General features: G+C 44.9%; 1 protein-coding gene across 3 annotated transcripts in view; it reads right to left on the bottom strand.

Annotated features, from left to right (window-relative positions):
* GALNT1 (polypeptide N-acetylgalactosaminyltransferase 1) overlaps positions 1-4,459 on the bottom strand; it is a 126,198-nt gene extending 121,739 nt beyond the window's left edge. The window contains exon 1 of one of the 3 annotated variants that reach the window (XM_053206670.1): positions 4,315-4,459. The gene's annotated coding sequence lies outside the window, so the exon portion shown is untranslated. The remainder of the gene's footprint in view (positions 1-4,314) is intronic. The other 2 variants (XM_053206672.1, XM_053206669.1) reach the window with 2 other exon arrangements.
* Between the last annotated feature and the right edge of the window lie 8,395 nt (positions 4,460-12,854).

Below are 12,854 nucleotides of genomic sequence, written 5' to 3'. Positions count from 1 at the left end.
AGGCAAAGGAACAAGAATAGTTAAAACAATTCTGAAAAAGGAGAACTGGGAGGAATCAGTCTACACCAACTTATGTCTTACCATACAGCGCAGTAACCAAAACTGTGACAGCGGTGGAGGGACAGACACACAGACCAATGGAATAGAACAGAGAACCCAGGCATGGATTCATGCAAATATACCCAACTGCTTTTTTTTTTTTTTTTTTACAAAGACACAACCAATTTGATGAAGGAAAGATGTTGCCTTTTCAACAAATAATGCTGTAACAGCAAAAACTATAAACAACCAGATGTCCTTAAACAGATAAATGGTTGAAAGAACCATAAAAGTACACCCACACTATAAAGTACTACTCACCAACACAAAAGAATCAATTATTGATACACGCAACAACCTAGATGAGTCTCCAGAAATTATACTGAGTGAAAAAAAAAAGCGAATTCCAAAAGGGACTCACTGTCTGATTCCATTTATAAAACATTTTTGGAATGACATAATGATAGAAATAGAGAACAGATTAGTTATTGCCAGGGCTTAAGGAGCACGTAGGAAGGTAGGAAGCAAGTGGGTGTGGCTACAGAACATGCAGAAACCTTGTAGTGGAAATGTTCTGTATCTTGACTATCCAGTGACACGGTCATGGGTCTGATACTATACTATAGTTTTACAAAATGACACCACTGAGGGCAAACGGGTAAAGGGCACACAGGGTCTTTCTAAATTCTTATAACCGCATGTGGATCTACAGTTATGCCACAAAAAGTTTAATTTAAAAAAACAAATTGGATCTTCACTCACTGCTCTAAGGTTCATCATCTAAATATTAACACTTCAGAATGGCTCTAGCCTCTTAAGAACTACTTATTAATCTTGGCTTTGTGCTGGACTAAATGAAGATACACAGATATAAATGTAAAATACTATCCCTACCCTCAAACACCATACACTCGAGTAGAATGACAGAGGCATTAATCAACACTGAAAGATTTCATAAAGGAGATGGGATTTGAGCAATCAATGATTTATTGAGAAGAAATCATGTACAAAGACACGGAGCTAGAAATCAGCACAGTTCCTATGGAGAAAGAGGCATGTACATGTTGTGATGTGGAAAAAACAGTGTGGTGTAATTATGGAAGGTCCTCAAAAGTCACAAAGAGGTCAAATTTCACTTACTCAAAGAATCCTTTCCTCATCAACCCAGACAACCAAAAGCAGCAGCTGCCCCCACCCACAGTCTCTCCAGCATCCTTTACTGTTTCTTTACAGCACTCATCACAAGTTGTAATTATTACATACTTATTTGCATGTTTATTTGCTTAATGCTGTCCCACTTTCAGATATCTCAACTATCTAGTACTGGGTCTGGCACACAATAAGCACTCAATGAGTATTAATTGAACAAGTGAACACACAGTAAGTATTCACTCCTAGTTCTCTTCTCGACTGTTCCTCCACTACCCGTCACTCCGTTCACCTTGGTCCCTCTCTCACCTGCTGCCTCTTTCAGCCAATCTTTTCCCCTGCTCCTCCACCTCGGCCCAGCTCTTAACCCATCACAAAAATAAAAACTCAATATTTTTTAAAATAGTGCATCACAATGGCAATACTGTAATACTCTTCTGAATCTCAACCAATCAAGAACTGTATCCCAAGAAATCTGTTACTGAATAAAAAGTACTAAAGTTGTATGTTGTTACATAAGCCTAATATATGTATTGTGTAAACGAACAAGAGCAGAGGAAGTTATTCCTTTCACAGCCTTATTGTCCTGAATATGAGAGTCTTTTCCCAGAACTGGATGATCCTATCTGGTATACGGAAAGCTGTCTAGAGAGAGCCAGGGCAGTACTCCTCAAGGCTACAAAGTTACGAAAAATAATAAAGAAAGAAACTGCTACAGACCAAAGACTAAGGAGACATAATTACTAAATGCAATGTGGTACCCTGGACTGGATCCTAGAACATAAAGAGAATATTAATGGAAAAACTAGTGAAATCCAAATAAAGTCTGGAATTCAATTTAAAAAATATAATTTACACACACACATATAGGATTAACATGATTGAAATTTAAACTTGTTGATATTATTTTATATCATTAAAAAGAGAAAGAGAGTGCGGCGCCTGGGGGGCTCAGTTGGTTAAGCGTCCAACTTTGGCTCAGGTCATGATCTCGTGGTTCGGGAGTTCAAGCCCCACGAAGGGCTCTGTGCTGACTGCTCAGAGCCTGGGGCCTGCTTCGGATTCTGTGCCTCCCTCTCTCTCTGCCCCTTCCCCACTCGCACTCTCTCTCTCTCTCTCTTTCAAATAAATAAATAAACATTTAAAAAAATTTAAAAGAGAGAGAGAGAAAAAGAGGGCATGCAAGTTAGCCAAGAGTGAAACTCAGGCCTCAGTTGGGGCTTACAGTTGAAAAACTACACATAGTTATACCTTCATTTTGACTCTTGTCCCATGCTCTTACCTGATGCCATGAGAACTAACTTGCTTGCAATCGCTGGAGACCAACAAACAGTTCTGACTTCCTAGCAAGCTCATTCATACACTCAGCAAGCATTTATTAAGTGCCTGCTGCCTACCAGGCACTATGAAGTCTTTGGAGATACAAGGCTAAAAAAAGAAAGGCACAATCTCTGCTTTCATAAAGCTTGTACTTATGCCTGGAGAAACCAGGCATTTAACAAGTATTTGCATAAATGGTGAGTGTTCCCAAGAGTTTTAGAGCCTGCTTTTTAAAAACCCTACCAAACAATCCATCAGGTATTGGTTCAAGTCGGGTATCACTGATGTTCTCAATAAGGCCTTCGATGTGAACGAATCACCTGAGATCTGTTAACTCACTTTAACAGATACTTTTTCGGTTGACGTGGTTTAGGACCTGAGATTTTGGATTTCTTCCCAACTTCCAGAAGACAAGGATGCTGCTGCTGGTTCACGAACCACACTTTGATTCAGCAAGGTTCTGAACTACCACGGAAACATCCCTCAAACTATCATGCAAAAAGCAGGCTCCAAAAAGGCAAGGACACTGCGTCTCTCTTATTCACCACAGTACACACAAGACTTAAAACTATGCCTGATAGACAGCACTCAATAAACATTCATTTTCGCAGTAAATGTATGGTCCTGATAAGCACTGTTCAACAGTAGTCATTGGTCACATCTGGACACTGAACACTGGGCATGTAGCTAGTGCAACTGACGAGCTGAATGTTTTTAAACTTAATTTTAATTAATTTAAAGTCAAATGTGGTTAGTAGCTACCACAAGGGACAATCCAAGTCTGGACAAGGATGTGATGTAAAGAGCACTGGATTGATAAGGCCTAGGATTGAACCCCAGCTCTGCCGCTTTAGCTTGTGACCTGTGAAGTTACAACTTCTTCAAGGCCTCAACTCCTTCCTCCGAAAAATGAGGACAAGACCCCCTGCCTCCAACACACACACACACCCTTCTCAGAAATTATTATAAATTAATGTAGTAAGCATAAGGTACGATTAAGGTAACATTCTCTGCCCTCCAGAAACAGTTCACAATCACAAAGACTACTTTGCCTATTGCCCACACTCGCCAGAAAATGCCAAGCGCCTTGGCTTGAAGGACTGGTTAGTTAGCTCAGTGGCTTTGAGAATGAGGCCAAGGTCACAAGTTTGGAGGAGGGAGGACCCTCACTCAGCAAGGCTGATCAGGTAAGAGAGGCAATGACAATGCACATCAACACAATTCCTGGCAAATCTTTAAATGGGCACTGTGTTGACTGTGGATGAGTAAATGACATTTCATTCATTCGATCTTCCAGCAAGAGCTGCCACATTACCTAAAGCCCGCTACTTCCCAGCCACAGACCTTTGCGAATTCAGGTCCCCTCCGCGGGCAGTGCGCCGGGAAGCCCCCGCCCCGGGCCGCCCGCGTGTCCTCCCCTCCCCCGTCGCGCCGGCCCGGCGAGGGTCAGCCTGGCACCACGGCTCCAAGTACCACGCCGCCGGGCCGAACCCAGGAGCCATATTTAGCTGTATTTCTGGTCAATAAAAGAAACTTCCGTCTCCCAAAGAAGAACGGTTCTAACTCAATGACAAACTAGGACGGAAACTCGCTGCTCGCCGCAGTTGCCAAGCAGAGGCGCCGCGTGTCCGGCAGCCCCGGAGTCCCGGACTCGGACCCCGCGCCGAGCGCGCCCGCGCCCCGGCCACGGCAGCGCCGGCCACAAAGGACGGGGAGACGCGGCCGCGGCCGGGCCTCCCCCTCCTCCCCCCGCCCCGCGCGAGCGGCCGCAGCTCCGGGACGGCCCGGGCGCGGGCGGACACTCACCTCGGTCCGCGCGCGGCGGCGGCGGCGGCGGCGGGCGCTCCTCGGGGCCGGCCCGGGCGGTCGCGGCGCGGTCCCGCGGGCCGCAGCGCGGGCGCTACTCTCGGGCCGCCGTCCGCCGCGCCGCCTCCTCGGCCACTGCCGGCGGCTCCCCCGGCGGGCGGGCGGGCCCGGCGCGGGCCCCGCCTCCGCCGCGCCCGCCCCCGCCTCCGCGCCGGGCCTCGCGGGCTCGGCGCGCTACTGCCGGTCGCCCCGCATGCCGCCGCCGCTGCCGCTCGCTCAGGGCCGCCTCACGCGGCGGGCCGGGCCGCAAGGCCGCCCGCGCAGGCCGCTGGGGCGCAGTGCTCTCGGCGCGCGGCGTGCTCGGCGGCGGCGGCGGCGGCGGCGGCGGCGGCCCGTGCGGCTGCGCGGGGGAGGCGGGGGCGCCGCGCGCTCACCCGGATGCGCCGTCCCCCGCCCCTGCGGCGAGCCCACCTCGGGGCCGCGGCGCTTCCCTCGGGGCCGCGGCGCGGGCGGTGGGGGGAGGTTCCGGCGTCTCGGCGCCCCCACCCCTGCCCGCCCGACCCGCGGGCGGCGCGGAGCCGAGGCGCCGCGCGGCCGGCCGTCGCCGTGGGCGGGAGGCTCCGTCCGCGACGGGCTGGGGCCGTGCCGTCCGGGCCGATGGCCTCCACCTAAACCTGTGTACGGACAAAGAGGCCGCCGCAGCAAGTAAAATAAAACTCGGGCCGTTTCACGTCGAGCAGACCACGGGGTGAGGGGAGACGGAGGTGCCCTCACCGCGCCGTGGAGGTTCTGGGTCGACCCCGGGCCGAGCCCAAGGCTGCTCCGGACCCGGGCGGGGTCGCCCGGGAGCGGCCGAGGTGCACTTGGAGCTGGAAGACCGCCGGCGGCACCTTCGTGCGGCCCTGCTGAGCCCTGCGCCAGGCGACCGGGATGCAGGAGGTCCGGGGGCCAGGGTGGGCGGTGAGAGGCGAGGCCACCGACCGGCACCGCCGGAAGAGGCAGCCAGGCCTCGGGGGACGAAAACAGCCCCGGCCCCCTGCAGAATGGGGATTGTTTGGGGCAGTCTCCTGCGTAGTGCTCTGAGAGGGGCCCTTCCACTGTACCCTCTGGGGAAAAGCTCCGCTTTGGCACTAAGTCCATTCCCCAGCGGTACCTTCCTCCGAAGGGAGGACACAACCCTGGTCCTCTGTCACTCACACATCACCAACCGTTCTCTAATAAATTAATTTTCTCCTTTTAAGTCATCCAGAGGTCTGTGTGCCTTGCTTGCCATCCAAGAGCTGGAATGATTAGAGACTAATGTTGATACTATTATTTTAATGGCCCCAATTTTACTCTTTTAAGAAATGCTGTGTATGTTCACAGAAAGAACCAGAAGGCTGTAAGCAAAAAGATGTTACCGAAGGTTATCTTTGGAACTACCCTGTTTTGTGTTTATCTACATTTTTCAAGTATTCTAAAATAAAAGTTGCTCTTTAAAGGTACATCTATAATATTTTGAAATTAAGTGAATCGTGATTGGCCTGTGGGGACTACAAGGAAACTTCACTTTGAAGTTTGTATCTCTTTTTAAAATATTGTATCAAGAAAATAAAATACTGTATCTAGGGGGGAAAGGCCTGCAAATCATCGATCTGATAAGGACTTGTATTTAGAATATATATATATATATATATATACATACACACATATTCATATAAAAATGTATATATATATATATACATGTGTATATATATATATATATAAAGAACGCTTACAACTCAATAAAACTAATAATCCAATTTAAAATGGGCAAAAGAATTGGAAAGACATCTCAACCAAAGAAAAGATTTCAATGATCAACAATAGCATGAAGAGATGTAAAACATCATTAGTCTCTACAGAGAGGCAAATCAGAACTACATACAGTGAGAAGGCTCTTCACACCCACTTCCATGCTGGGGGGGAAAGAAAAGGCCTGACAATAATAAGTGTTGGTAAGGAGACAGAGAAATTAGAACCCTCATACACTACAGATGGGAACGTGAAGTGGTACAGTCACTTTGGAAAAGTTTGTTAGTTTCTCAAAAAGTTACGTGTAAAAAGTACCATATGACCCAACAGTTCCATTTCCTGGGTACATACCCAAGAAAATTTAAAACATGCCCATATGGCAAGTTGTACAGAAGTATTCACCAGCAGCATTATTCATAATCCCCAAAAAGTGGAAACAGTCCAAATGCCCAGGAACTGGTGAATGGATAAACGAAAGGGGTATATCTATACAACGGAATGCTATTCAGCAATAAAACAGAATGAAATATTCATAGAAGATACACGTAGAAACATTAAACTATGTGAGGGCAGATGCAAAGAAGCACATACTGTATAAATCCATTTCGGTGAAACCTCTAGAAAAGACAAATCTACACAGTGCATTGGTTGCCTAGGTCTGGGGGTGGGAATAAGAAGTGAATGCAAAGGGAAACAAGGGATCCTTTTTGGAGTGATGGAAATACTCTAAAATCAAATTGTGGTAATGCTTGCACAACTCTATAGATTTACTAAAAGTCATTGAATTGTGCGTTTGAAACTAATGAATTGTATGGTATGTAAATATTACCTCAATAAAACAGTGGGAAAAATCCGTGTGCCAAGAAGTAGCCCAAGATAATAGCACCTTATCTAGTTGTAGCAAGTTCTTAGCAGTAAAAGAAACTTTTAAAATAAATGGAAAATTGTAGGGGCACCCGGGTGGCTCAGTCGGTTGAATGTCGGTTGAAAGTCGGTCGAAAGTAGGACGTCGGCTCAGGTCATGATCTCATGGTTTGTCAGTTGGAGCCCCCCACATCAGGGTCGCTGCTGTCAGCAGAGCCTGCTTTAGATCCTCTGTCCCCCTCTTTCTCTGTTCCTCCCCCATTTGCACGTGCGTGCTCTCTCAAAAATAAACTTTTAAAAAAGTATAAAATAAAACATGGAAAATTATGTGCTGTTTGCACAGTACAAGGTAATAAAATGCACTTTTTACAACTGATTGTGTAACCAAGCACCATAACTTTCAACACCCTCAATGTACCTACTCCTATTCATTCAAAATATATCCTCCTTTTTACCCACTGAAAGAATTGGAAATGAGGTAGAAAAGAGTAAACATGCTTGAGAGCAAGAAAGAACTGAATATCTTACAACAAAGAGCAGGGTGTAAAGGGCTCAGTCTGGGAATCCAAAGAGGACATTGACATATTCTTTCCGATTTTATTCTTGTTTCCCCCTCAGTCCTGTGCCCCAGACTCACCAGATTCTTCCAGTTGTGGAGATGAACTCCACATTGTTGTGCTCAGAGGGAGCACTGTCTTTGGGCTGGATAATGGTATGACTGAGGATTTTTTCATGATTTTACCATGGAAGAAATTAACCTTTAATTTGTGGCGACCCTGACAGTGGACGAACCTACAAGAACTAGTCTACCTGCCCTGACTTTTTCTCACTGAGGCGCCTCAGAAGCATACCAGGGGAGCTGCTCTGTTGAGTGAATGATTAACTCAGTGCATTGTTCCTATCTGGCTCTCCTTGTTTCCAATAATAATAATGCTAATATTCTTTTTGTGAATAAGTACAAGTTGTTTGTTCCCAATTAGCTGGAAAGAGATGGACTCATGTTAATGGGAAGATGTGGGAGATTGCCCAAAGCAGGGTAAACTGCCCAAGGATAATTGGGCCCTGTGGTGGGCAGCAGGAGGAGGGGGAGGGGATCTGTTACAGAACTGGGTGTCAGATGTCCTGACAGGGTGGGGAAGAACTGAAGAAGGTGACATTGAAAGAGGGATAGGCAAACACAAGCCCACACTGGAGTCAAATGACATGAAGAAGGTGGTAGTTATGCAGAATGTGTAAATGCTATCATTTTATGATTTTTTATTCCTTGTTTTGCTTTTCCAACCAAAGCCTTGTGGCTGAAGCCTTAAGACCATGGCTGCCCGTTCTCCTCTCCACACCTGGTCTCTATATTTCCTCCCCAAGTGTCTCTTTTATGCTTGTGTTTCAATGGCCAAATCAAACCCCCTGCCACATCTAACTTCTAAAGGAGCGGGAAAATACAATCAATTTCGGCATTGTTCCCAGAAAGCAGAGAACTGCGAAAATTTGGATTATAACTTTACTAACTATCAGAAGTATGAAAATTGGAGGATAACACTTTCTTTAAACTTTTAATTTTGAAATAATTATAGATTCAAAGGAACGTGTAAAAGTTGTACAGAGAGGTCCTTTGTACCCTTCATCCATTTCCCCCCTTTTACATATTTTTTTTTAAGTAACCTCTACATGCAACCTGGGCCTCGAACTCACCACCCTGAGATCAAGAGTCGCATGCTCTACCGACCGAGCCAGCCAGGTGTCCCCCTTCAGTTACATCTGTAACGTAAAATGGACTATAAACTTTTAACTATAGCATAAAATCAAAACCAGGAAATTGACACGAGTACAATGGGAGTGTAGAGTTCTGTGCCATTTTATCACTTGCACAGGTTCCTGTAACAACTTCCAGAGGCAAGCTACAAAATTATTCCATCACCATAAAGATCTTCCTCACTCTAGCCCCTCATAGTCATACCTACCCCTCCCTGCCCCACTATCTCTAACCCCTGGCAACCACTGCTCTCCATGTCTATAGTTTTGTCATTTCAAGAATGTTATATAAATGGAATCATATAGGATGTGACCTTTTTGAGACTGGCCTTTTTTTTTTTACTCTGCATAATACCCTTGCATGTACTTGGGTCATTTTGTTTTGTGCTAATCACTCTGTCAGCTGGGCCTGGCTCCCCACTTGGTCTTCTCTGACACCATCCAGCCAAGGTTAGAGGAGTCACCACGGCTGCCCTGCCTGTCGTGTAACAATAGGGTGAAGGTGGGAGGGTAGACTGTCCATTCAGCCTTCCCTGACTGGGATGGGGTGAGGTTGCATTTTTTCCTGCAGTTGGCTGGAATTGGGTAGTTACTGTGTAAACATTTTCTAGGTTGCCCCTTTCCTGGTTCTTTAGCTAGCGGGAGCAGGCATTTCTTGGGCTTTGTTTTGTTTTTTTAAAATCTGTCCCCACAGTATTTCCAGGTTGCCAGCTTCTCCAGCACTCAGACCAGGATATATGAAGTAAAAGAAAACTCAGAGAACTCATTGCCCTGTCATTCCTCAGATCCCACGGTCCTTAGTAAATTGGCTTCTTCTCCCTACCTTTCAGAGTTTTCTCATGTTTGTTTTATATACAACGTTCGGGGCTTTTAGCTGCTCTTAGTGGGAAGTGTACTCCTTCACGAGTCCATCTTGTTCTGGAAACAGAAGTTGAGAATAAAGTTTTAAAACATAAAATAGAGCAGATTGCAGATTATTCCTATAAAAATGTCACGTCCAGTTTCTTGTGTTCCAATAGGCTTTCTTGAGTCAGAAGGAAGGGAAGATTTACTGCAGGTTTATTGGGAATCCCACACATAACACTCAGGACATTTGCATGGGCCACAATGTTTACTATATGGAAACCAATGCGGGGGTTCCGGGGGGTGGGGGATGCCGGAAACTGCTAGATCAGAGACTCAGCGGAATCTGAGGTCAGTAAGTATGGCAGAATGAGAAGGTTGAGATAGCCAGAGCCAGAGGCTCAGGTGGAACAGGCCAGGCACTGATAAGGCTCAGGATACACCATTTGGACACATGGCCAATGATGTCGGAGAAAGAACTAAGGAGCTGAAAATGAAAATGAACCTAAGAAACTGAAGATAAAAGAGTCAGAGGTGTTTGGGGCAGAAGAGCATGTGACTCTTGATCTCCGGGTCATGAGTTCGAGCCCCATGTTGGGTGTAGAAATTATTTAAGTAAATAAATAAAGTTTAAAAAGAGTCATGGGGCTCCTGGGTGGCTCAGTTGGTTAAGCGTTTGACTTCAGCTCAGGTCACGATCTCACAGCTCAAGGGCTCAAGCCTTGCAACGGGCTCTGTGCTGACAGCTCAGAACCTGGAGCCTGCTTCAGATTCTGCGTGTCTCTCTCTCTCTGTCCCTTCCCCCACTTGCTCTCTCTCTCTCTCAAAAATAAATAAGCATTAAAACTTTTTTTAAATAAAAAAATGTTTAAAAATAAATAAAAAGAAAAAGTGATCAACATAAAGTTTTTAAATTTTTAAGGAAACCAGGAGTCAGGATATAAGGAAAACCTAATTTGGGGGCAAAAATCAAGGACAATAGAAGCAAGTCTTAATTGGCAGCAGATTTGGGCAGTCATTATTTAAAAAGAAATCAAATGGCATGAACCTGAAATGAAGATAAATGGAAGAGCTGATGGGTTTGGGGCTCAGAGAGGTACTATGGAGTTAAATGACCACAATTTTAACTGGGAATGCATAGGAATTCATGGTATGGTTAGATGGCTTTAGGAAGACTCAATGGGAAAAAAAAAAAAAAAAGAACATGTTGAATAGCACAGGGTTGGGGAGAAGACTGCAGAATTTTACCAGCCCAAAGTGGCTTTTAGAGATCTATAAAATACATTTTCTTGGCCTCTTCTTGCCTCAAGTCATAGCTTTTTGGTCCTGCAGGACATCAGTCTATCTGCATAATATTCTACATATCCCTACCGTTTTATACATTTAGGCCCAAGGGATATGGTAACAGAAGCTACATGACTAATAACCATGCCTTCACCTATGCCGTACCATGTGTCTAAATGACCCCTCGGATGGTTTCCACTAGCTCTGAGGATTCTGATGGCCACCCATCCTACACAGCCCTGCTATACTGGTTTTCCTAAAACACCTCATTCACAAAGCTGCTCTCTGTCTATACACGTCAGTCAGGGATTCCAGGCTCTGCACAGTCTGGCCCTATTTCCACCTGCCACAGGCCCTCTTGCCCTCAGCTCACTCATAAGACTTCTCTGCTCCCGTCACACCACCTACCTCACTCTTCCTGACTCCCCACATGTTTCACTATTTGCTGCCTTGACTACTTTCCTCCACCAATCTTAATCCCTCAGGATTATTTGACAACCTCTTCAATCAGATTGATCTTTTCTTTCTCCTGAATTCCTATGACTTCATCATCTGTAGCATATTTTCCCCCCAACACAAATTAGCTGCCTCATCATATTGTTGCTATAACATTTTATGTGTTTAAGGCTCCTATCACCTCCTGGATGGTTTGCACTGTGCTTTGTACGTTTTTAAAAAATGTTTATTTATTTATTTTGAGAGAGAGTGAGAAGAAAGAGAGACAGAATCCCTAGCAGGCTCCATGCTAACAGCATGGAACCAGACACAGGGCTCAATCCCACAAACCATGAGATCATGACCTGAACTGAAACTAAGAGTCAGCCGTTCAACCAACTGAGCCACCCAGGCACCCCTGTACTTTGTACATTTTGAATATAAAAGTAATACATATGATACAAAATTCGAATAGGACAGGAAGATATGAAGCAAAAACAAATTCTCTCCCCAACAGTATCCCCAGAGGTAGCGACCTTTAATTTGTTTGGTGGTTGTCATCCCTACCTCTCCTAACTCTAAATAGTATACTTATAGTACCAATTCTTGATTTATCAACCTTAGACAATGTGCTTATCAGTTGCTGCTGTCGTATAAACAATCCCCAAATCGTGGCTTATAATAAACACTATTCAAGCTTAGGAGTCATTGGCTGCCACTATCCTGGACTTGGCTAGACTTGGCTCTAAGTGTCTTCTAGTTTGGGGACTTGGGCTAAAGGAGTGTCTATCACTTGGTGCGTGCTCTTCCCAGGCAGAGGGCCATAGTTAAAGCACATCTCATTGTTCCAAATAATTCATATGACTAAGCCCAGAGTCAATGGGTAGGTATATGCCATACCAGGAGGCACAGCAAAAATCGTATGACAAAGAGTATGGATGTATAATCTATTGCAAAGAGGGAGTAGAAAGTTGGGAACAATGATCCAGTCTACCCCACATAAGTTTCTATTGATTCCCACTTGTCAAAGATGAGGAATTGAGCTTATTAACACCACCTGTGTCTCCCTCCTTTTCTCAAAATTGTGTTAGGTGTATTATAAGTAGTTCTACTTTATAACTTTATAGAAAAAAATACTTTCTTGACCCTTCAACTTCAGACAGTGCCTAAAGTACCCAAATTTAGATAGTATCTTCAAGTCTTCATAATAAAAAAATGAAAATATGTGTACCTTTATACTTCCGTATTCTCTCTTCCCTTTCTATCCCTTTCTAACTCATATATTGTGAAGGTTTATTATATTTCCTTTCTATTTTGGAACTATAATTAAGTCTTCTATGTGTTATATACAAGCTGATTCAAAAAAAAAAAAACAAAACTAAAATCCAATAAGGAGCCTTAAAATACTCTCATTGTGGTAGATATTCTGTAGACTCAAGAAATGTAGTTGGACTTGTAAGAAGGAAATGAGTCTTTTCCTCAGTACATATAGCTCCAAAATGAATATTTCCAATACCAAGAGCTAATATTTTCTCACTCATGATATTCTATATGCTATCCAGAATCATGCTACATGTGATTTGTTTTATACG

This window comes from Acinonyx jubatus, chromosome D3 (assembly GCF_027475565.1).
Source record: "Acinonyx jubatus isolate Ajub_Pintada_27869175 chromosome D3, VMU_Ajub_asm_v1.0, whole genome shotgun sequence".
Classification (NCBI taxonomy): Eukaryota; Metazoa; Chordata; class Mammalia; order Carnivora; family Felidae; genus Acinonyx; species Acinonyx jubatus.
The sequence above is the reverse complement of the archived record's forward strand: the minus strand, read 5'-3'. Positions and strand labels throughout refer to the sequence as shown.